A 26557-nucleotide genomic window follows, 5' to 3' on the forward strand; every position below is an offset into this window, starting at 1 on the left:
TCTGATTCTATATTGTTTATGGTTATAGATATCCATGCTTTGGTGGTATTTTGCTACTTTGACTCTACAGGTGTTCTTTGAAGCGGGACAAGTGAGAAAGGAGTGGTGAAAGTTCTATCAAGGGAGAGAGGAAACAAGCAAGGAGACTAGTGAAAGACTGAGGTTGGTACTCTCTACTTCTCTCTCATCTATCTCTCATAAAGAAAAACAAAAGTAACTTTAGTTTGTTTGTTTCTAAGATAGCTACCCATCTTAGTGGGACTAGCAGCTCTGAATGGACACTAGTTTTCCCGGTAACAATGAGTGGATCATCCTGCCCATTGTACTTATCTATCAGTCATACCCTAGCCTTCCCAAATCGTATGAACATCATTTCCATACATTCATGCCAGTCATCAGGGCTCCATTTGTGCATACCCCACCATCTCGCTAGCATAGCACACAGTACCCAGTCCAAGGCCTGGAAGCGTTGCTTTTTTAGCACCTCCCTTTCAAATTTATTCAAGAAGGTATCCACCTCACTTAGACCATCATAAGTAGGTAGGTCTCTTACTTCTATCGATACGCAGTGTAGCAACCTATTGAAGCCTCGAAATTCAGGTCTACAACAAGGGGGATACCTACCCAGTCCAGACCTTTGTTGGCAGCTCCTTATCCGTTTGGTATAGCGGGTCCGACTGGGGATATGGGACCAGTTTCCCAATCTATGAGTGTGTGTGTGTGTAGATTTTGATGTTCCTGATCTAACAGTTCCTAATTGAGATATTCTAATTCTAATTTTAATCTAATGCCATGCTATTGTAATCTAATAAGCAGCAACATCTAAGTCTATACTAACCAGGGATGTAATTCTTATATTATGCGATCTAAAAAGATTTCAAATAACAACTGGTAATAAAGATCATTCAACTATTATGAGAAAAGAAATCAATAAGGATTAACCACTTCGCATAAGAAGTTAGACGAAATAGTTGTGAAAAACATATCGCATACTGAGATATTCATACATTAAGCATAAATAAATAGCTATCACCGTACAAAAGTGCCAAATGATAACTCAGGCATTCATGCAATAATACATAAACAACTAAAAACTGTATATCACTTTAACACATAAGTAGAAATGGTCAAGAGATAAAAGTATCATTTATGACTAGTCCTACTCATGAGCTTCAAGCGACAATGATTTATCTATCTTTTCTCTAACATCCACTAAGAGTACAGAAGTGCAACATCAGTAGCAGATATCAAATGCAAACATCAACAAATCCTGTTCCATTCATTCATCAAAACCTCCTCTGAGGGTGAAAAAGTGCATGTTTTGAGGACAAGTTTTTGATAAATTTCTGGACCCTTCTTTAAATGCATGAGAAGGGTTTAAATACTACTAACTAAATAACTTAATTACAAATATTCAGGATACAGTTTAAATGACTACCCTTTTTCTAAGAAAAATAAAACAAAACTATTTCTAAAAATTAAATCTAATATCTAACTATTTATGCATTTGCTCCTTAACGTTGCAAGCATTCAGTATTTGCCTGTATGAGTCGGCTGACTGTCTTCCACTTTTGGTTGAGCTAAGCAAACAGAATTGGCAAGAGCTGACACCATCTTATCAGCAAAATCGATGATATACTCGAGAGTCATCCACTGACGATGTGGCTTTACCGCATATTCCTAGTAATAATCTCAGTTCAACTTGGCTAACCCTTTGGATTGCTTCTGCCTTTTCTTTAGCTTTCTATTTCCAGTTTGTTTTTTACCATTGCTTTCTTGCAATTTTCAGGCTTACAGGTGACTGAGCAGTTAGAGTCTTTCCTTCTCGAGCAATTTTCTCAGCGATGTGGGATTAGCGTTAGGCACTAATCGCGCATCAGAAACTGCCTCCGTTCTTTGATCCAGGCTTCTCTGATGCGTTTTTTCACCTTTTGCGCCTCTTCCTCTTTATCGGGTATAAAGCTTCAAAATTTGTAAAAATAATGACCTCGTGAGCTCTTGAGCCTGAGCATTAAACTACCTGTTGATATCAGCATCGCTCAGTACCACCATGGTTGTCTATGAAAGATCTGTAATGGATGGCTCAGCAGTATTTTGTGAATCTGCGGCTCTGTTGCATGCGGTATCTGTTTATAAGGTCGTCTTTTTCCTGTCTTCGAACATTGGAGTCTTCCCCTTTTCCCCATAGCTTCCTGCACATTTCTTTGCGTAACTTTTGTTCTTTGTCCCTGCATTTCACAAGTGAGGAGAGAGTAATGATAATAAATAATGACAAGAAAGCTTTAAATGCCATGGATATGCAAAAACACACCACCTGACATGAACTGGCTCTTTGAAAAACACAAAACCATACTTTATTAACAACTGGTGTATAATTCATTAATTATCATTAAAGCGTGTAACCAGTTCTTGGTTCATGGAAAAACTTTTTCTTGAATATTGAGCCAGGAAAATCTGCGATGGAATGTTTCTGCGATCTGCATCGTAGTATCACATTTCGCTGTATCACATTACCGCAATTTCATCGTGTTGTTCTATCATAAGGTTGCTTGATCGCACTATCGCAAAGATCGCAAATCACAATATCGCAAGATCGCAGATTGCTTGATCATTTAATTGTTATGTGCATTTTATGCGATTTTGCGAGATGCGATATGCGATATCACATATCGGCGATTTTAAGGTTTTCTAACGTGAGTGTTTGTTAATGCATGCGATGCGATGGAGTTCGCGTCGCAATCCCGCATTTTATCATTTTGACCCATAAGAAAATGCCCTATCTTCTTGGCACGATGCGATATTTTTTTAAGGAGTGACATATAAGCACTAAAAAAAAATTTGACTAAGGGTCCCCACTTACATAGTGTTATTGCTAATACTAAATAAGGAGGGGGGTTGTTGGTGGCCACAACAATTGGTGATTTACTTGGAAGAACCAGTTATCTCTGTTTTTTCTATTGAATTTTCTAAACTTCCAAAACAGAAATTTTTTTCAGAAAGTTAAACTTTATTATGGAAAGATAAAGTACATTATGCCCTACCCTGTCAATGACATTTCATTTCAACTATTTTCAATTTTGATTATTTGCTTCCTCAGGCTAGTCCTTGTATTTACATCAGTCATTACTTGGTCTTGTAAAGATAAAACAATGTCTTCTCTATAAACCAGCTTTAAATATGCTCATTTGTCATAGGTAGAGCCTCTGCTGCCAGCATGCATTTATAGCCTCGACAGGGTTACCTGTTACCCAGCAATGATCCTGTATCCTACTTAAAGGAACCTACAACTCTCAAAGAAGAATCCACATCCACACTTATTGCTTTGATTTTCTTTTTTCTCTTAAAGAACAATGTCTTGGTTTGGTAGCCAATTTTGACACAGTCATTCACTTGATTTATAACTTTACTGAACAAGCTGGCTCGTGATGAGATCCCTTGCCTTTTGATTGCAACAATCTTGAGTCATTGCCCTGTTGTGGTGTACAGTATTTGGCAAAGTCAGCAAGTTATAATATCTGTGATTATGATAATCCGGCTCGTGATAAGACCTCTTATTCTTCAAGATGAAGGGTATCCTTGGGTTATTCCTCTGAAAGTTGTGGTCTCTTTAGCAGGGAGGAAGTCATTGTTTCCTTAAAATAGCTTTGGACGACAATAGTAGAGTTTTTGGAAACAGCTGTTCTACAGAGAATCTTTATTTTTGTTATTGATACCTTTCATTGTACTGAGATAAAACAATTTCTTCACTAAAGGTTGTTTTCATCAAGCTTTATGGAGTTGAAACTAGTATCATATCTAGGCTAGAGTCTTTAACTGTATCTATCAATAATAAAGATCAATTTTCCAAAATATTTTCTATTTATACAAGCGAAAAATCAAAATCTGAAAGAGAATTGGTATCTTGTGCATAAATGCCTAATGTAACCACTCACAACTGGTTTTATTATGAAAAGAAAAACAACTACTCTACAAAAATAGAAGAATAATCTTCTATGGAAAATATTTCTTGAGAATTTGTCCATTAACAGGCAAAGAGTCTCTCTTACCTGCTAAATCCTGTAACACAAACGTTGATGGACCTACGACTTCTACAATTTGAAAAGGACCAAGCCACATTCTTTGAAATTTTGTATGTTTGCCTTTCTCTTCATGAGCCTTGTCCCATTTTAAAACTAAGTCTCCCATCTGAAAATCTTTTCTTGTCATTATGTTTGAATCAAAAGAGGATTTTACTAGTGCTTGGTGATGAGCATGAGTTTTCTTAGCCTGTTCTTGTTGTTCTTCTAATTTGATTATTTCCATTTGTCTTAGCTGTAAGGAGGAAGTGGGTACTTCATCAATTTATTGAACTAGCAACAAAGAGGGAATTTCCAAATGAGTCGGAAGAACCACTTCTTTCCCATAAACTAAATTAAAGAGAAAAGTGCCGATAGAAGCTTTTTGCGTTATTCGGTCTACCCATAAACCATATATCAAAGCCTTATGCCAATTTTTATGATTTTGGTCAAATGTTCTTCTGATAATCCTGATTAGGTTTTTATTTGTGGACTCAGCTAACCCATTGCCTTGCGGGTAATAATTGGCCGAATATTTAAGTTTGAATCCTCTTTTAAGTGCAAATTCAGTCATTGCATTTCCAGAAAAGTATGATGCATTATCAAACATTAAAGCGGAAGGCAATCCAAACCTGGTGATTATAAATTGATCTATGAACTCAATGATATTTTCAGCATTAGCCGTCTTGAGTGGAACTGCTTCTACCCACTTAGTAAAATAATCTGTTGCTGTAAGGATATATCTATGCTGCTTAGAAGAGTGAGGAACGATCTCACCTATTATGTCCAATCCCCACTGATTGAAAGGTTTCTCAATGTTAACTGGCTGTAGTGGCAAGGACGGTTTCTTTTGTCTTCTAGCAGTAGTTTGGCAGACTTGACATTTCCTCACATAACTGTGCGAGTATTTAAACAACGTGGGCCAGTAATAGCCGACGCGCAAGATTTTATGTGCAGTAGCATCTCCAACATAGTGTCCACCTTCTGGCCCATCATGGAGTTCCTGCAAAACTTTTTTAGCTTCAGATTTCTCAAGACATCTAAGAAGAACATAATCATAATTTATTCTAAAAAGAATATCATTTATGAGTTGATACTGTTTGGCTTTCAACGTTAGAGCTCCTTTCTTAGTATGATCGAGGTGTGAAGGAGCATACCCATTCTTAAGATAATAAATAATATCAGCGTATAATGACTCTACATCATTTAGGCTTACCTCCCACATTTGTACCTCTGCAGATGGAATTTCAGAAACTTGCGATGCTCCAGCCAGCATTTTGCAAAAGCCTTGGCCTCTTACAATGTTTGCTGGTTTAATCTCAATGTCATATTCCTATAAGGCAGTAACCCAATTGGCCCTTTTCTCACCCACATCCTTCTGTACTAGGAGATTCCTTACCGCTGGAAACGGTACTATAATTTTAGTATGGGTTTTGAGCAAAAAAGGTTTGAAGTATTTGACCGCTTTGAAAACAGCATAAGCCTGTTTCTCCACGTCTGAATAATTTAATTCAGCGCCCTGTAAATTTGAACTAAAAAATGAAATTGGGGCTTCCACTTTTTCTTGATTTGCTTGAGTGAGTATCGTAGCATATAACCTATCTGAGGCAAATGTCTATAAAATAAAAGGCTCGGAAAAATCCAGAGTTGCTAAAGATGGAGCATTAATAATAGCTTGTTTGATCAGGTTGAATGCTTCATGTTCATCTTGGCCCCATTTAAAATTTGAGTTCTTTTTAATCATGGCTTGAAAAGGAGACACGATTCATGAAAACTCTGGAATGAATATCTTTACAAAGTTGATCTGACCAAGGAAAGATTGCATGGCTTTTTCGTTGTGAGGTAAGGATATTTCAGAAATCTCTTTGATTCTATCAAAATCGATGTGAATTCCGGATTTTAACACTATGAATCCTAGAAATTTCCCTTCACTTAATGTGAAAAAAGATTTCTTTGGGTTAAGTAAAATTACATACCTTAAACAACGTTGGAAGATTTGTTTTAAGTCTCTAAGATGGTCGCTTCATTTCTTGGAATACACGGTTATATCATCCAAATAAATTACTACAGATTTATTGACTAAACCTTTGAATGCGATGTCCATGGCTCTTTGAAATGTGGCACCAGCATTAATCAAACCAGATGGCATCTTTCGATATGCGTATGTGCCCCATTTAGTTCTAAATGTGGTTTTTAATTGATCATTAGGATGTACCAACACTTGATTGTATCCTGAAAATCCATCCAAGAAAGACATTAATTCTGAGCCCGCCACTGCCTACAATATCTGTTCCATAGGTGGTAAAGGAAAATTATCTTTTTGGCAGGCCTTGTTAAGGTTTCGAAAGTCAATGAAAATCCTAATATCTCCGTTTTTCTTTCTAACAGGTACCATATTGGAGACCCATTTAGAATGTCTGACAGGAAAGATTATTCTAGCTTTCAATAACTTATTGAGTTCAGTTTTTATCTGATTTTCTAAATTGGGATGGATCTTTCTTGGCTTTTGTTGGATAGTTTTTTCATTATTGATCATGGGAATAGTATGTTGGATAATGGAAGTGTCGTATGTTTTGAGTTCATCATAATTCCAGGCAAAAACATTTTTATATTGTCTCAAAAGATGAATATACGCTAATTTTTCTTCAGGGGCTAGGCCGAGACCTAGATTAATGTTTTGTGGTTTGGCATCGGTTCCTAGATTTACTAATTCGTATTTCAAGGTTGAACTTTGGAGTTTTGAGTTGGTAGACCTTTTAAACCGATCCTTCAAAATCGTACAAGTCTTCTAACGTGACTACTGACTTAGGTATAGCATTGTTAGTGCTATCTTGTTGCAATTGTCGATCATGTTGGTCTTCGTCAATTATTTGATTGGAGTAGGATCCTTCAGATGTGAGGAAATTTACAATATCAGGATCGTCATGAATACTATCCAATTTGTGATGTTATCATGAATGGATGGTATAAAGATTAATTCTTTTGAGAATCTATCTGTACTAAAATCTTCTAAAGGAATAAGCTTAGAAGCTATGTTAGCCAAAAGGTCTGCACTTGCATTTTGGAGTCTAGGAATTGAAGAGATATTAAATGCTATAAAGTGCTCAGTCAGATCTTGAACTAAGGATTGATAATGTTTTAAATGACCTGATAAGCAATGTATAGTATTGCGTACTTGTCTGACCATAATCTCAGAGTCTCCAAAAACTTGAAGGTACTTGACGTCTAACCCGATTTCTTTGTACAACCCTTGGACCAAAGCCTCATATTCTGCTGTATTGTTGGTGCAATCAAATTTGATTCTACATGTTAGCATAATTTTATCTCCTTCTGGACTAATTAGAACGCATCCTGCTCCTGCTCCTTTGTTAGATTTAGAACCATCAAAAAATAATTTCCAAAACAAAGATTTATTTACAGGACTATCTAAAAAATTGATACATTTTGAACTATCAGTTCGAGAAAAATTTTCGACTTGGGACAAAATAGAGTGTTCTAAATAGGGTGACGTATGAGCATTGAAATTTCTAAGGAAAGAATCTACCGAGTAATTGCCAATAATGCTACTGTTATATGCTACTGGTTCATTTTCCCCCTCTAGCTCCGTTACTATGTATTTCTGATGTAGTTCTCGTTCAACTTTTATTTGATTTGGTTTACCATTGTAGGGCAGCCACATGTGCGACCAGTTAGTTGCGAAGTATCCATGAAGTTTTTCTGACCAATCCCTGCTAAGAATTAAGCCATAAAATTCTGGAATATCAGCAACTAAAATGTCAATAACTTGACATACATTCGGGTTGGATGACAGCCTTATGGTTACTTGATTTAGTTCGCCAATCACTTCGAATTGAGAACGATCTAGCTGAACTATCTGCACATCAGATTTCTGTGGTTGAACGTTTAACTTGGCACATATGGACTTTGGTAAAATATTCGATGAAGCACCAGAATCCACCAAGCAATTATGCACATTTTTATTGAACATTTCATAAGTAAGGAGAAACGGGGGAGTATGCGATCTCGATCTTCCTCCAATTAGGGCGATGTCATTTGGATCAATCTTATTGATCACATTAGTTGGAGGTCTTCCCATGTTATGAGAAGCTTGAGAAAGTACAACGGCAGGCAAAGGTGCAACTAGCACGGCATGTAATTCTTTCATCATTATCTTTTGTTGATGCTTTAACTTGCTCAGTTCGCAAAGAGTGATGTTGGCCCTAGTCTTTTTCATGTCTTCTATAATATTGTACTCCATTTCATCCGACACGATCAGTGTTTTAGATGGAGTAGATGCATCTATTTGGACTGGGCTGGTTTGAGTCGCTTTAGATGTCGTTTTCTTTGTTGCGACTTTATCCTTTATTGCAGAGCTTGCGCTCTTTGGCTTAGGGATAGTTTGGGGAGGATCAAGCTGATTTTTACTTTGTGTGCTAACTGGAAATAATTCTTGATCTTCTTCTTGTGGGAGGATGAAATCCCACATTCCTTGTAATTCTACAACTTCTTCTTCATCAGTTTTCCCTTCAGTGGCAATTTCCTCTTCCTCTTCTTCGGATTCAGCATTTGAAATAGCATTGGGTGGCTTTGAATCCGTTGAAGGGCCTCTTTTAAAAGCTCTGTAGGGCTTTTTTGAAGAAGTTTCTGCTACTTGCTTTTTGATGTCAACCATTTCATTAGACATGGTCTTTAGAACTTTCTGCAATCCTTCCAAATCGAATGGATCTTTTGTTTGTTTCTTCTTGGAGTCTTCCTTGAAGGTGACTTTCTTGGATTTCCGTTCCTCTATCGCAGATTTCTTTTCCAGGGCTATTATACATTTCTCTACTGCTATTGCTTCTTTCATGTTTTTGGCTAAGGTTGTTTTATTAGCCTTGTCCACGAAGATCGCTATGTTTGATGGTAGAGCAGTGATATACCATTCACTTCGTACTTCTTCGCTGGGATAGGAAGTAGTAGGAATTTTGTTTAGGATTTATTTGAAACGTAAATTGAAATCTTTGATAGGTTCTCTAGATTCAGCCCTAAGGCTGGATAGGTCATTGATTAGCGTTGCCGTAGACCTGTCATCACCAAACTTGGTCAATAATTTCTCTTGGAAGATGTCCCAACTAGTGATAGATCCATAGGGTAATGAGTAATACCATGATCTGGTTGTTCCTTGCAGAGTATAAGGAAAAAGTCAAACAACAACATCTTCATTAGTAACCCCATTGAGATTAATGGATAGCATAAAGTTGTTTATGTGCTCTTCTTCTAGCATGCCTGCCTCGGGATTAAACTTAGGCAGCCATTTCTCAGGATGGGCCGGTATTTAACTCAAGGGTGCAAGCATTAGGACTGCCCCAAGGTTATTCCATGGAGACTAGGCCATTGTTGAACTACTAACATAGGAAAGTGCAGAAGATGATCCTTGCAGTTGGGAAGATGAGGATACTATGATTGTAGATGATTGAGAAAGAGTTGTGGGGGTTCCAATGGACGGATGGACGATGATCTAAAGTGGTGGAGTGGATGGTTGACTTCACGGTGAAGAGGTTGAAATGGATGATGATGATGAAAGAGTATCGCTATTAGACTCCTTTGGTGATTCCCTTGGTCTTTTCCTTGTGGGAAGAGGTAATTTGGTGGGTTGAACACCAAACTTTTCACTCTTTAATCTGGTCAGGGGATGAGCAGGGTTATATTGCAAAGTCACGCTGCCTTGAGATTTATCAGACCTTTGAGGAGAAATGGAAAATAGCTGAAGTTTGTGAATCAGAGATTCGACTTTAGGAGATTCAATGGTAGATTGTTCTGAAATGTCAGGGTGTGTAGCAGTGGTTGATACTCCAACGACTTCTAACTCTGGATTAAAGTGTAATGGAGAAGTCGGGGAAGATGGTGAGGGCGATTTACTCTCAGAATGGTATTCAGGTTTAGATTTTCTTGCCATTCATAGTTCATGCCCTCCTTCTAGCACCAAATATGTTGAAGCCCTAAAAATCTGGCTACAACAAGGGGGATACCCGCCCGGTCCAGACCTTGGTTGGCAGCTGCTTATCTGTTTAGTATAGCGGGTCCGACTGGGGATATGGGACCAGTTTCCCAATCTATGAGTGTGTCTGTGTAGATTTTGATGTTCCTGATCTAATAGTTCCTAATTGAGATATTCTAATTCTAATTTTAATCTAATGCTATGCTATTGTAATCTAATAAGCAGCAACATCTAAGTCTATACTAACCCGGGATGTAATTCTTATATTATGTGATCTAAAACGATTTCAAATAACAACTGGTAATAAAGATCATTAAGCTATTATGAGAAAAGAAATCAATAAGGATGAACCACTTCACATAAGAAGTTAGACGAAACAGTTGTGAAAAACATATCGCATAATGAGCTATTCATACATTGAGCATAAATAAATAGCTATCACTATACAAAAGTGCCAAATGATAACTCAGGAATTCATGCAATAATACATAAACAACTAAAAACTGTATATCACTTTAACACATAAGCAGAAATGGTCAAGAGATAAAAGTACCATTTATGACTAGTCCTACTCATGAGCTTCAAGCGATAATGATTTATCTCTCTTTTCTCTAACATCCACTAAGAGAACAGAAGTGCAACATCAGTAGCAGATATCAAATGCAAACATCAACAAATCTTGTTTCATTCATTCATCAAAACCTCCTATGAGGGTGCAAAAGTGCATGTTCTGAGGACAAGTTTTTGATAAATTTCTGTACCCTTCTCTAAATGCATGAGAAGGGTTTAAATACTACTAACTAAATAACTTAATTACAAAGATTCAGGATACGGTTTAAATGACCGCCCTTTTTCTAAGAAAAATAAAACAAAACTATTTCTAAAAATTAAATCTAATATCTAACTATTTCTGCATTTTCTCCTTAACGTTGCAAGCATTCAATATTTGCCTGAGTAGAGTCGGCTGACTGTCTTCCGATTTTGGTTGAGCTAAGGAAACAGAGTTGGCAAGAGCTAGCACCATCTTCTCAGCAAAATCAATGATATACTCGAGAGTCATCCACTGACGATGTGGATTTATCGCGTATGCCCAGAAATAATCTCAGTTCAACTTGGCTAACCCTTTGGATTGCTTCTGCCTTTTCTTTAGCTTTTTGTTTCCAGTTTGTTTTTTACCATTGCTTTCTTGCAATTTTCGAGCTTACAGGTGACTGAGCAGTTAGAGGCTTTCCTTCTCGAGCAATTTTCTCATTGATGCGCGATTAGCACTAGGTGCTAATCGGACATCGGAAACTACCTCCGTTCTTTGATCTAGGCTTCTCTGATGCGTTTTTTCGCCTTTTGCGCCTCTTCCTCTTTATCAGGTATAAAGCTTCAAAATTTGTAAAAATAATGACCTCGTGAGCTCTTGACCCTGAGCATTAAACTGCCTGTTGATATCAGCATCGCTCAGTACCACCATGGCTGTCTATGAAAGATCTGTAATGGATGGCTCAACAGTATTTTGTGAATCTGCGGCTCTATTGCATGCGATATCTGTTTATAAGGGCGTCTTTTCCCTATCTTCGAACATTGGAGTCTTCCCCTTTTCCCCATAGCTTCCTGCACATTGCTTTGCGTGACTTTTGTTCTTTGTCCCTGCATTTCACAAGTGAGGAGAGAGTAATGATAATAAATAATGACAGGAAAGCTTTAAATGCCACAGATATGCAAAAACACGCCACCTGACGTGAACTGGCTCTTCGAAAAACATAAAACCATACTTTATTAACAACTGGCGTATAGTTCATTAATTATCATTAAAGCGCGTAACCAGTTCTTGGTTCATGGAAAAATGTTTTCTTGAATATTGAGCCAGGAAAATCTGCGACAAAATGTTTCTGCGATCTGCATCGCAGTATCACATTTCGATGTATCGCATTACCACAATTTCATCGTGCTATTCTATCGCAAGGTTACTTGATTGCACTATCACAAAGATTGCAGATCGCAATATCGCAAGATCGCGGATCGCTTGATCGTTTAATTGTTATGTGCATTTTATGTGATTTTGCGAGATGCGATATGCGATATCGCATATCGGTGATTTTAAGGTTTTCTAATGTGAGTGTTTGTTAATGCATGCGATGTGATGGAGTCACAATCCTGCATTTTATCATTTTGACCCATAAGAAAATGCCCTATATTCTTGGTGCGTGCGATATTTTTTTAAGGCGTGACATATAAGCACTAAAAAAAAATTTGACTAAGGGTCCCCACTTACATAGTGTTATTGCTAATACTAAATAAGGAGGGGGGTTGTTGGTGACCACAACACAACCTTCTCATCATATTACAATTCAATGTAGTTACCTCATGTAACTGATTCTGCCATCGCTTCGTTTCCTCATCCGAATTCGAAGTACAATAGATTTTGCGCTCCCATGCAATCTGCCCATCCACGGTGGGATTCACCCAGTCCTAGTTTCACGTTGTTATCTTATAAATGTAGTCCAAATCATCATCAGTTTCATAGTTGCACACCATCTTCCTATAGCGCAATCCTTCAGCGGGGTCAAGGGGTACAATTACACATAGCGACTTCTTTTCAAAACTCATTTTTCACTTTTTCAGATTGATCATCCTGTTCATGTTAGTGGCCCAATCAATTCCTAAGAGCGTAGGGTAGGGATTGCTATCATCAACAATCTCTATCACTTCAAAGTCTTCCAGTGCACTTTCTCCCTCAATATCCATAGTTATTCCCAGCAATCGACCCATGGGTATTATTTTCTGCTAGTTCGCCATCCTTAGTTGATTTGGAGACCACTGTAGCACAGGTCGCCCCATTCACTCCCATGTTTGTTTCGGTAGAAAGTTTGCATCTGATCCTAAATCCAGGATGACTTGATCCATCTCATATTTTCCAATCTACATGGTTAGTCTCATCTCTCTTCCCGTTCTTGTCTTATGTTTTCCGATCTTCCTGACTACATGTAGTTCTCCTGGTGTGGTCCCAACGCATTTGTTAATGAGTTCCTGTAACCCTTTTACTGCCTTACTGTCGCGCAGTAGCTTCATACATGTTTACAAGAACATTGTGAGCATAGATGGACCCATCTTCGGATCTGGTTTATCTTTTCTTCCTGAAGTGGAGGCATCAGCGAAGATCTTCTTAGCTTCCATGAAGGTTTCTAGAGTGCGCTCCAAATCAAACTTTGCTTCTTTTACTGGAGCTTTGCGAACCCAAGTACAATCTTCTAGTTGTTTACCTTTGTCATCTCCCATCACGATTCCACTTTGGAGCACAATGTTCACATTCGGATCTTCCTCGTGTAGCTCAGAACACATCATCTGCAGGTTCTGAGTCGGGGGAAGCGGCAACACTCTATCGCGTATTCTAGCTATCAGTGTAGGACAATCTTCTGTCTCATTGGATTCGTGCAATCATGGGAATAATGTCCTGGTCCTCCTCAATTGTAGCATATCAATTGTCCACAACCTCTTCTAGGTCCTCCTTTGCCTCGGCCTCATCCACGCCCCTGAATCCCTGTTCACGCCATTCCTGTATTTTGGTCAAGGGGTCGTGTTTCGACCTGAACTCTGTAGGTGGGAGTTCTATCCATCATTAACCCATAGCTTCTACAAGTGCGCTCATCATGTCCCACTAACCTACAAAAGTTGTAGAACAAATGTTGCGAATTTTGCGTATACTTCTGTAACAAGTGACAATTGTACATGGCATGTTTCCCTTCTATTTGACAAATTTCACACCACAAGGCAGGTGCCACGCTAGGTCCTGCTTACACTTCTAGTCTCAAGGGCATCGATCCTCCTCCTGTGAGGTAATTTGTGAAAACTGGGCAGTTTTCCTTGTCATGACCATGATCCTTGCATTTTATGCACCATACCTCTTCGCACACTTTGGGTCAAGCTGTCATGTCTGTTTTAGGCTTTGCATCTCAAGGCATAAATTCTTCAGCTACGCGTGGTCTCATGTAGCCTCATAGCAATCTCTAAGGCCTCCGCCTGAGTCATTATCTTCTGTTGTGATAGTGCACTCCTTAAATGTGGCATTAGCGAAGCTACAAACCACTTGCGATGTTGTCCATCTGTCAGATTCATATTAGCTTCGTGAATCGTAAATTTCAGCCTCTAATCCAGCTCCCAAGGAGTCTTGCCTCGTGGCATCATGATCTCTTTGAATCCAATGATCAACTGTGCTTCAGACTTCAGCCTGCTAAATTCTTTGTTTAGCGCTGCTTGGATATCCGTGATTCCCGCATTTGGATTATCATTGGAGTGCTTAATATACTAGGTTAGCACGCAGTCCTGTAGGGTGCTAACCAGTGTTGTTTTCTTTATATTGTCATCTGTAACTTCTTGCTCTTCCCATACAACCATTACCACAAACCAAAATTGGTCTGAATCCTCATTTCCCAAACCTTTGAACACATGCAACTTCACTGTGCTTGCCATATTGAATCGCGGTGGTGGTGGAGGTGGTACTGCTATAGGATAAAATGCATGGTGTATGGAGAATGGAGATACCCTCAAGGGTCTTCCCGAGACCCTTGGCATACTATAAGATTATCTACAGTTATTACAAAGTTACATGCATGTCCATAAACATTAACTAACTAGCAAAGCAAAAAAGATGGATTACCTCAAGCCTCCATGTAGATTTGCTAGAGAGCACAATGCAGCTAGGTGAAGTCCCCTGAGCCAGCTCCATATCAAGTCCTGCAAATAGAAGAGACAAGCATAATCATAACATACAACCTTGATAACTAATACATGAATACATAAAATACATCTAGTTACACATAACTAAGCTACTCATGCTAAAAGGTATTGGACAAACAAGTAAATGAATGATAATACCAACACCACAGAGTAGACAGTACAATTGCAGTTCTATATTAATTTCAGAAGAGTGATTACAACCATCTGTTGCATTAGCCTTCCCTTACCCCTCTAGCTTCTCTCTATGTCTCTCTTCTTACCAAATTCTTATGCTTAGATTTGAGACTATGCTCAACAATCAAGTAAGCTATCCTTTCAAACGATCTGACCTCTATCACCATAGCCCTAGTTTTGCGTATGTAGCAATTGAGTTAGGGTTTCCAAGTTCCTCCATGAGTTCCTTAGGGTAAAAGCAATGAAGTTTCCATGCTTTTCAGCTCTTTCCCATTTTCCTCCTTCATTAGGATTAGAAGTCCCCCAAATAGGTCGAACTTGAGATGCTTCCTTGCTTTTCTTGAGTAGATTTAGGAGCAAATATCTAGATATTTATGAGTCAATTCACTCCTTTGACCTTCAAAACTTCACTAGGATCCACTAACACTATTCTTGAACTAACAAATAGAGTTAGCAGGGTCACTAATGCACTATTAGGCTTATAGAGAAGCTTTATAAAGCAGGTTTTCAGTGTATAGTCAGCGTCAGTGTGGAAATAAGGCACGTGATCTTGGTCTTTGCTTCAACTATCATGTCTTTCCCCTCTGAGCTAATGAGGGGGCCATTTTGCTGTATAACAGATGCCCCCTAAAGTGTGAGATCAGAGGCTGCGATGATGGTCGAAATACTTTACTTAACTATAATTTTCCTTGTTTGAAAAAGAGAGAGAGAGGATCGGAGCTTCGGGTGGTACAAGAAACTTGATACAACACATATATATAAAACTACTAAAATCGTGTCCTAAATTGGGAATTCCTGATGAGCCCCAAAAATGTACAATTATTTGGGCTCATTCAACCTCCTAATTTGGCTTAGTCCACCATTCTCATTTGTTTATTGCATGTTTTTGATTATTTTTATGTTAATAGAGTGAATTTGGTTAGTCATTATGCCAACAAGTCTAATGGGTGCTTTGTGTAGCCTTTTTGGTCAACTTGGAGACAAAATTGAAGGTCTTAATGAGCACTTGGCAGCCAAATTCGTGGGAGAACAAGCTAGAGGATTTGTAGGAAGGTGTCCCCCTCATTTATGGGCCCTTACCTCGAATTCTCCACCATCAGCTCGGAGTTCAAGGGCCACTGAATCAATCAGCTCAAGGGCAGCCAAGCAAGTCAAGTTGGACTGCTGTTAACTACAAGTCTTGGGCAGCCAAGTCCCTAAACTTTAGGAGGACTGTTGGGTCCTCAAATTGTATAAATAAGAAGGCTTAGGGCCTCATTTGGGTTAGCTAGTTGGTAGTCATTTTTGTAGCTAGTAGTTAGTCAATTTGGTTTTTGTTTTTGTAAGCCAGTTTTGGCATGACATTCGACTTTTGATTATGAATAAAGGCAAGCAGATTTGGATCTAATTCTGAGTTTTTAAGGGAGCTATAGCTCTCAGGTTAGGGCCCAACCTGAGAGCAATAGACCTCCTCTTCCTTGTACTGTTATTTCCTTTTCCTTTTAGCACTTCATTCCTCTGTTTTGACATGCATTTAGAAATTACAGTCTGCTGATTTGATTTCTGTTATGTGATTGAAGTAGAATTAGTTTATGGTTCAAGTGTTTTTGCTTAGATTAGAGTAGATCCACCTATGCATTCTGATCTTGGACAGTACTTCTTTATTCCACTTCCATGCATGATTTTCCTCTGAAGTTTATACTGTTGTTCGTTGACTTAATCACGCAGTTAGAATAAGTTGATGGAATTCTCGGTTTTGTGCAGGACATAGCAGATTTGTTTCCTTTACACTGCATTGCATCACGCTGTCATCTTCCTCCACTTCTCAACCGCGCCTAAGCCACCTGCTGAAACCTCTGTTCAGCTCATTTTCCCTCCAACACCTCTACTGTTCACGTAGCTCCATCTTGTTGACTTTTCATTGCTTCCAACCTTCCATCCACCACCCAACTGCATGCACTCTTTCTCCACTTTAGTTCTCTGTTCCTAAGCCACCACCAGCCTCATTCCCATCCTACCTATTCACCCATACACTTCCTCCACTCCTTCATCACCCAAAACTCCAACCACAGACCATCCTGTAGAAGTTAGCAGACTTCCTGTAGAAATCCCTGAGTTTCCTGTAGAATCCCCTGCAGACATCCTGTAGAAGCCTGCAAACTCGGTTGCCGAGCACCTGAACGTTGTGGACTTCTATGGACTGATGCTAGGGATCCTCTGGGACCTCTCCTAGCCCTCCTGACCTTTCCCAAGCTTTCTCTCCCTTCGCACCACCTCTGCACAGCCAAACCCTAATAAGAAACAAAATCATAATCACTCCATCCACTTAAGCAAAAATACAAAAACATGTTCTTTTCAATGAAAGTAGTTTAAGTTCATGCATTTCACATCATTAGAAGTAATGGCATCATTTCCAGACACTTGCACTCCACCCATTGCATCCTAGAGGTTAAGCTAGTCAGATTAGGGTTTACTAGGGTTTCCATGTTTTGGTTGGCTTTCAGTTCATTTTTGCAAAATAGATTAGTTTCCTCTGAGATAGCCTTCGTCCATCATTTAGCAAGCTTCTTCTGAGAGCATATAGAATTTGGCTTGAGCCCTAGCGGACTTGTGCCAGCTGACCAAGTGACAGCTGCGACAAGAGCTAGTACTTGTGCATACAGCACCGTCGCTTCCAAGTTTGTACGAACTACCGGGTTGATAAAATTAGAGATAGGAAGCTCCAGGAGTTGTAGCATTATTGCTACAATACTGGAGCCCACCAATTCCCATGCTCAGTAGCTATGCCAAAGTGATTTTCTCATAAGAGAGATATGACAATGTTGGCCGCTGATAAGCACAATGCAGATCTAGTGCCATAATAGGATCATTCCGATGAGCTGTCTCCAAAAAACAATATATGCAACATGGGGGAGGAAGCAAGGCTGGTTGATGCAAGCCTCTACCCAAGGTCTTGATTTCTGCGTCACCGAATAACATAGATCGATACATGTGAATATATGTGTTGATGTCTAACATGCACAAAATCATTTGATTACCAGTCAATAATGGAGACCGTTAACAGACGCAAGGAAGGCCACCAATAATGGTGATGGTCTCCAAGATGCACAGTACAATCTAACGAGTGTGAAAGATGTTTTTGTCATCAAACACCCGTAGAATCGCTTAACTAGGAGCCAATAATGAGAACCCCTGATCAAACACAAGGCAACCTACCACTAATGTCTGCAAGTACCAAGGCACTGAATGTGTTTCTGGGTTGTCTTCCTAGATAGAGTGTTGAAGTCGATAGGAAGATACCTGTCGAAAGGTAGGCAATAATGTGTCCTACATCAATCGACATGAAATGGGACAAGAATGATTTGTTTTTTGAGGAATCTTTGAGCATTGGGTCTAAACAACAGAGGGCATGATGAAAGGATATGCTTGATGGGTTGATGGAGGAAACAAAAGGTTAACCCTTGAACAATAGAAGGCACGACAACGGTTTTAACCATGCAGCACTAGACTCATGAACACCAAAGAGTGTTAGGATATAGAGATGCAAGAACATTGGGGTATTTAGGCTAAACTCATAAGATGGTAGGATTCATATTGAGAGGCTATCACAAGGAAGGTTTATCTGAGGGAGTGCCATGTTCAAGGGAACGACTGTTGCCAAACCATGCTTTCTAATACTGAATGCAGTTGTATTGTCTACTTTCCCCATCTGATTAGTTTAGTGAGTCCATATGGGTAAACTCATCGATCTTTTCATATTTTAAGAGTCTGAAAAGGATTGCAAAAAGAGTGACTCTATGCCCTATCTGATTAGTTTAATGAGTCCAGATGGGAAAACTCGTCAATTTTTTCATGTTTTAAAAGTCTGAAAAGGACCGCAAAAAGAGTGACTCTATATCTTGTCTATGTAATTTAATGAGTCTAGACTAGACAACTCGGTGGTCGTTTCATATTTAGAGAGTTTGAAAAGATCATAAAGAACGACTCCATGGTGGTCCTTTTGTCATAGTTGTTAACTGGGTGTGACAAAAGGTTAATAGTATACCCAGATCGGTTACTTTTTCGTGAGTTAATCTATTGAATACGGATAAAGAGAAACCTATTTTCAATAGATGTTGACCTCATTTTGTTACGAGTTTGAGGAGAGGGACTAAACTCATTTTTCGTCATGAATTTTTAATGAGTCACGCGACGACAAACTCAATAGCTTCATCAAATTTTAATGAGTCAAATGAAGAAAACTCAAGGTATCTTTTTCAGTTTATTGAGCAAGAAAAAAGAGGTAAAAAAATGCTCATTCCTTCTGTGTAGATTTAACAAGCCTGAAGAAGGGGAAAAACTCGAGATTTTTCGATTTAAGAGCGAGAAATGGTCCCAGAAAAGCAAGTGCTCTTGTTGCTGCCATATATTTTTAACGAGCTCGGTGACAAAAAATCGGGATTTTTTAGTTTAACGAGCAAGAAAATTACCTAAAAGAATGCTCGGTTCATCTTTATAAATGTTTAACGAGCCTAAAGAAAAAACTCGGGATTTTTTTCAGTTTTATGAGTGAGAAAAAAGCACCTAAAATGAATGCTCTAATGATCTTTTTCAGTTTAATGAGCTAGAAAAAGAGCAAAAAAAAGTTGCTCATACTATCATCATATGTATTTAACGAGCCCAATGATGACAAACTTGAGGATTTTTTAGTTTTTTAGAGCGATAAAATATCCCATAAAAGAAAAGCGCTCTTTGAGAATTGCATGCAGCTTTTACTGCTTTTCATTCGTGAAGGTACTTTCATCAAAAGTGGAAAAAATTATAAAAAGCAGCAATTCATATCCATATGGGTTCATGCATGATAAAAAATCATGGGGAATGGACTACTTTTTCTTTAATGATTTCAAAAAATCATGTCTCCAAAAATAAATATAAGGAAGTGTTTTGAGCTTTCACATTCACCATTTTCACTATTTGAGAATTGTGAGAGCATTTTGGAGCTAAAGAGGAGAAAATTTTCCACGGACCATTGCAAGAGATCTAGGTGACCATTCGATGTGTCGTCAGTCCCAAGTAGAGGCTAAAACCTTGCTCTATGCATTTATTAACCTTTCTTCACAGTTTCAGGGGTGGATTTTTGCAGATATGAGGTGCCCTAAAGCAGTGTTTACGCATTAATGCCCTCCAGATGGCCTGTAGGGAGCGTTAAACTCCCTGTACAACCTACTGGAGGGAATTAATCCTCCTTATGTACTACTGGGGGGGGCATTATAGATTAAGGGTGCAGTTTAAAACCTCATGCAAAGATTCCTGAAGCTGTTTTGCCCCATTTTGACTGTTTTTAAGGTTATTTTGCGTAGGTTTCAGGCCATAATGACTAGTCTATGGAGCAGGGAAAATTTTAAAAACCCCCCCTAAATTTATAAATATAATAAATGGGCGAATTTCCATGGTATATAGGAAAAATGGAAGGCGATTTTATCAATAATATAATATGTATATATAATTTCTTGGCGAATCTCTCACCAGGCATGGCGAATATTTTACTCAATTATAAAATTTTGTAAGATCTTGGCGAGTCTTTCACTAAATAATAAAACTTTGCAAAGTCCTAGTGAATCTTAGCATAGGCTACATGTTGGTTTAATTCCCCCATTTAAATAGGCAACATTCTAGGTGAATACCATGGGTCAATACCATGTGCCATTTTGGTGAATACCATGGGTCAATTCCATGTGCCATTTTTGTTTTTATTAATTCTAATATTAGGGTTAATAATGGTTTTTTGCATGGTATTAATAACAATCTAGTCCATGGTATTTTTCCCATACTATTTTGGCCATATGTTTCACCTAAATATAACCCATTTTTTTAGTGTTCGTAAATATATGGTGACTTATGGAGTAAATATAAAAAAATGTTTTATTTGTTTACCATACCTCTCGTTTATTTATATTTTTATTAATTTACCATACCTCTTTTACAAATATGGTATTTGGCCCATAGGATTCACTTAAATAAAACCTCTTTCTTGAGCCTTCATAAATAGAACGAGGGTTATGGACTAAATATGAAAAGAGGTTTTATTTATTTAAGGTACGTCTAGTTTATTTATATTTTTATTTATTTACCATACCTTTTCAGTAAGTATAAAAAGATGTTTTATTTATTTACCATACCTCCACTTTACTTATAATTTTATTTGTTTACACCCTTACATGTATATAAGGTGACTTACGGAGTAAATATAAAAAACGTTTTATTTATTTACCATACCTCCACTTTACTTATATTTTTATTTGTTTACACCCTTACATGTATATAAGGTGACTTATGGAGTAAATATAAAAAATGTTTAAGTTATTTACCATACCTCTCATTTATTTATATTTTTATTAATTTACCATACCTCTTTTATAAATATGGTATTTGGCCCATAGGATTCACTTAAATAAAACTTGTTCTTGAAAATGGGCGAATGGATTCACTTAAATAAAACCTATTCTTGAAAATGGGCGAATGGAAGGTTGTAAGTCCTAATTTCAAGGGCTAAATTTACCTTTTTTACCCTCTCCCTTAAAATAAGGTGGGCTATTTGAGGTGATTTGTAAAAATGTACTATGATACAAAATATTCGCCCACTAAAAATTTAAAACCCCTTTATTTCGCCAAAGGGCGAACATTCGCCCCTAAAATTATCCTTGCTATGGAGCGAACTGGCCCATGATAGCTAGGAATTGTTGATGCAAAATAATCCAGCATGCATACTTGCATTGCACTGTTGTGGTTTACTGAAGTATGAAAAGTTGGAGCTGATGAAAGGGAAAGAGGATTTATTGAGATGGATTATCTAGCGCTGGGATGAACACGATCAAATGCTCAGATTGCAGATCAAGAGCTGGCTATTGACTGTGATGACATATACTTTTTAACTAGTCTATCATGCCATGGGGCATAGGCAAACCTCACCGGGGGTAGGCTAGATCCACGATCTACCCTAGAGCTGGTGCAATCCTACTACATCCCTGAGAGCAAACTAGTCAGCAACAAAGTCCCCATAGAGAGGATAAGGTCTAGGTCTATGAGGGCAATTTTATGGTTGATTGTGTGGTTGGCGAGGTCAAAGAGTCCCCACGTTGCAACAAAGGCCCAACTGTTGCTTGCAGTTGACTGTGTCCAGCCACAGATGTTCAACTGGTGTGAAGCAGTGCTTTGCCAGTTGAAGGCAGAGTTAATGGCATGCAAGACTCATACCCAACACAGTTTTGGGTATGGTACTCTCATAGTTTCATTCATTCTTGAGAGGGTACTTGTTATGTGCCCAAGGATGAGCTTAGGTCCCTTTGATTCGAGGGAGCCAAGGCAAGGGCGATGGTCATCACTCGATCCTCGCACAGGAGGAGGACCAATCCAACATTTCTTTGAGGAAGATTTCTTCCAGTGGCTTCGTGGCCAAATTGCGATGATTGATGATTATGCTTATGAGGGCATGGACTTCACCGATGACCCTGACTTGATGCTGCCGCCTAGGACCAACTGGAGTCCTCAAGGTGAGAATGATTTTTGAAAGTACCTTAAGTATTTTTTAGCTTTTGAATGTTTGTGTAATGTTTTTATAGGTGAAATAAGTACTGACATGAAGCTTTATGCTTAACACAAATGTGGCGCCACTACGACCTATAGGCGAATCCCGCCATATGCGACGAGGAGGCCAATTACCTGTTGGGGGGGTGATGCTGACAGTCTTCGTGAGGTTATGAGGAGCATGGAGGGCTTGAGCATGTGTGTCCCTCCCCTTCCTATGAGGGAGATTCTCGCTCATATGCAGCAGCACACAGTCGGTGTACCTAAGCTGTTTTTGGTTCCTCTTCGAAGGATAGCTAGAGTATTTTTAGCATTTCAGGAGTAGTAGGCTCTTTTTTAGCAAGTGTTTTGGTGTAGCCAATGGGTGTTTGTAGCTGGGCTTAGTAGCCATTTTGTACTTAAAATGTCCAAGTTTTGGAATATTTCGATGTAAAATACTGGATTTTGATATATATATATATCTATATATATATATATACAAAAATTTTGGTATTTTGATGGTGTTAATGTTTTTTGTAAAAAATTTAACTCAGTAAATTTTTACTTTTCATGCATTCTTCTATAGTGAATGAGATAGATGCTAATCTAATACATAGTTAGCTCATGAATCAAAATCGCATTAAATTCTATAGGATTGTGTTCATATGTGATTATTTCAAATTGACGTTCCAGGAGTCTTACCCTTAAATAATGACATAACAAGGTTGGATTACGAATGTGATAACGATTTGTCAATTGCATAACAACTAGCTGGGAGTCTAACATAACCACTAGATTGGTGATGTCCCTTGATGACACTTCTGTGAGAAGTGAAATTATGGACATGTACTCAGCAATATTGTTGGTGGCGGTACCAAGAAAGAATCCTCCAAAACAAAATAGTTTCGACTCAGATGTGTAGATGACTCAAGCAGCTGATGCAATGTGCCGTGTGTGATGACTTGTACCATCCACATATCCTATGTATGCTAAGAGTAACGAATACATCTGCATTGCGAGAAGGATGTATGAGAAAAATACTCCAATAAATATCAAAGCAATCCAATCACACCAAAAAGGGAAGTAAAACTTATGAATACATAAAATTACAAAGCACATGCCTAGTGCAATACTAGGCATAATACTTTTTTAGATAGAGCCCATTTCTGGGCTCGGTGAGCATGTCTCCTTCCCAGTCCTGAATTTCATATCCCCCTTTTGAGAGGGCTTTCTTAATGACGTAGGGACCTAGCCATAAGGGTTGAAGTGTTCCTACCACCAAGAGGTCATGTTTTTATCATAGAGAAAAACAAGATCTCCCTCTTGGTAAGAATGAGGCTTGACCTTTTTGTCATATTGGGTTTTTACCCGGTGCTTGTGAGCCTCGAGTGCCAAATTGGCATTTCAATGGGTTTCGTCTAGTTGATTGAGGTATAAAATACACGGTGTATGGAGAATGGAGATACCCTCAAGGGTCTTCCCGGGACCCTTGGCAGATTGTAAGATTATCTACAGCCATCATAAAGCTACATGCATGTCCATAAACATTAACTAACTATCAAAGAAAAACATATGGATTACCTCAAGCCTCCATGTAGATTTGTTGGAGAGCACAATGTAGCTAGGTGGAAGTCCCCTAAGCTGGCTCTAGATCAAGTCCTGCACATAGAAGAGACAAGAATAATCACAACATACAACCTTGATAACAAATACATGAATACATAAAAGACATCTAGTTACACATAACTAAGCTACTCATGCTAAAAGGTATTAGACAAACAAGTAAATGAATGATAGTACCAACACCAAGGAGTAGACAGTACAACTGCGGTTCTATATTAATGTCAGAAGAGTGATTACAGCCATCTGTTGCATCAGCCTTCCCTTACTCCTCCAGCTTCTCTCTCTCTCTCTCCCTTCTTACCAACTTCTTATGCTTAGATTTGAGACTATGCTCAACCATCAAGTAAGTTATCCTTTCAAATGATCTGAACTTTATCACCATAGCCCTAGCTTTGCTTATGCAGCAATTGAGTTAGGGTTGTCAAGTTCCTCCATGAGTTCCTTAGGTTAAAAGCAATGAAGTTTCCATGCTTTTCAGCGCTTTCCCATTTTCCTCCTTCATTAGGATTAGAAATCCCCCAAACAGGTCAAACTTGAGATGTTTCATTGCTTTTCTTGAGTAGATTTAGGAGCAAATATCTAGATATTTATGAGACAATTTGCTCCTTTGACCTTCAGAACTTCATTAGGATCCACTAACGTTGTTCCCGAACTAACAACTATAGTTAGTAGGGTCACTAACACACCCTTAGGCTTACATAGAAGCTTATTAAAGCAGGTTGTCAGTGTATAGCCAGCGTTAGTGTGGAAACTGTAATCACTCCAGGAAGCTCTCCTAGGTTGCAACACAGAGATGCCTGGTAACATATAATCTTCAATATTGTTCTCTGAACTATTGGAATGAATGATGGTTTGGATCAAGCCAAATAACCATTTCAACTCTGTTTTTACTCAAGACATGCATGAACACCCTCAGCTTTACAAGGCTTTAGACCACTAATGCTCAATGGTTTGTAGATTCAATGAATAGATGGAGAATACCAATTGTACCAACAGATGCATATATAAACACATATGAATGGCTAGCTACTGGAAGTAAAATAAGATTGAAAATTTAATTTATCAACGCATAGATAAGATGACAATTATCTGGCATTAGACATAGAAGAAACATGAAAAACCTGTTTAAGTGCAAGCTTAGAACAGAAGAGAAAATGGACATTGAACATATAACATCAAAAGAAGCTTATATTTCTAGAATGAAGATGAGAAGCTTGAGTAGCAAAGTATTAACAGTCTGCAGAAGTTGAACCCTTGTTACCCTGATCTTACAAATATTTATAGGCCTGTTTACAATGCTCTCATGACTTCTAAGGCCCAAGAGGTCTTAATCTATCCCTCTGTCTTGTTAATTGTTTGATGCCCTGACTTGGCAATAATGGCTCATAGGTTTCTTCTTCTAACAGAAGAGTAATCCCATTCTGGTATGTTGCTGCACTGACAGGGAGATCTCTCATGCCAGAGATGCCCCACAATTGATTTTGTTGTTTTTGGCTGAGCTGCATTGTCGATGCCCATGATGTTTCTGTTTTGGGCTGCTGACAATGAAGCATCGATACCCATCGTGCAGTGATGCTCCATGATCGCTTTCTGGCCTCTGCTCTATGATGGAAGGGCTCTTTGGGCCTCTATTTTCCCTTTAAATATTTATAGTGATTGTTTTCCTATTTTTACATAGAAAACACTACACACAGCAAAATCCCACCCATCTCTATTCTTCCAGACTTCAAAAGTCCTTAAAACTGGGCTTTTCTCCCATTGGGTCCACCCTCCGAGTTGCTATCACAAGTCGCACATGGCCTATCCCTGTGTTCCCTTTGTATTTTGAAATACTTAAAAAAATAGGAAATACATTAAAAAATTGCTCCCTCTGGACTTCAAATATCTTATATTTCCCTTCCCAAACCCTTTTGTATCTAGGTCTTGTTGTATATCGGAAGTCCAAGGTTCCCTTTGTATTTCAGTAAATAACGAAATACACGAAAAAAGCATTGAAAATGGCTTTACCGCGGACCTCAAATATTATGAAATATTATTCAGAATTTTGTTGCGTCTGGCTCATCGGGTCGCACATATACCTGTGCATAGGCCCCACCCCATGGTGTTGTTCCGCTGTAATAAAACATTGCAATCTGATTGTAATTGCATATTGCTCATGCCCCAAGCCTTTGCTAGTGCTCCTTGTTAATTTCCCTATAGAGATCCTACAACGCGATGTGGGCCATCAATCTACGTCGCTTGATCAACGGTCCACATGGAATTTATAATTGCAATCACAAGTCCACTCAGTCCATGCTCACACTACCAGCCTACTCTCACCGATTGTGACCCGCTGATCCTATTATCGGAGATTGTTGATCGGAGGTGTCTTGTGCCCAATCTTAAGTCCTCCTCTGTGTAGCACCAATTGCGCTTTGCCACTTAGATCTAGGTCGTTTATCGGCGATATCTAACGACTATTGTGTGTTGCTATGTTCAAGCC

This window comes from Pinus tabuliformis, chromosome 3_2 (genome assembly GCF_031772625.1).
Source record: "Pinus tabuliformis cultivar Carrire ecotype Pingquan chromosome 3_2, CPIR1, whole genome shotgun sequence".
NCBI classification, from domain to species: Eukaryota; Viridiplantae; Streptophyta; class Pinopsida; order Pinales; family Pinaceae; genus Pinus; species Pinus tabuliformis.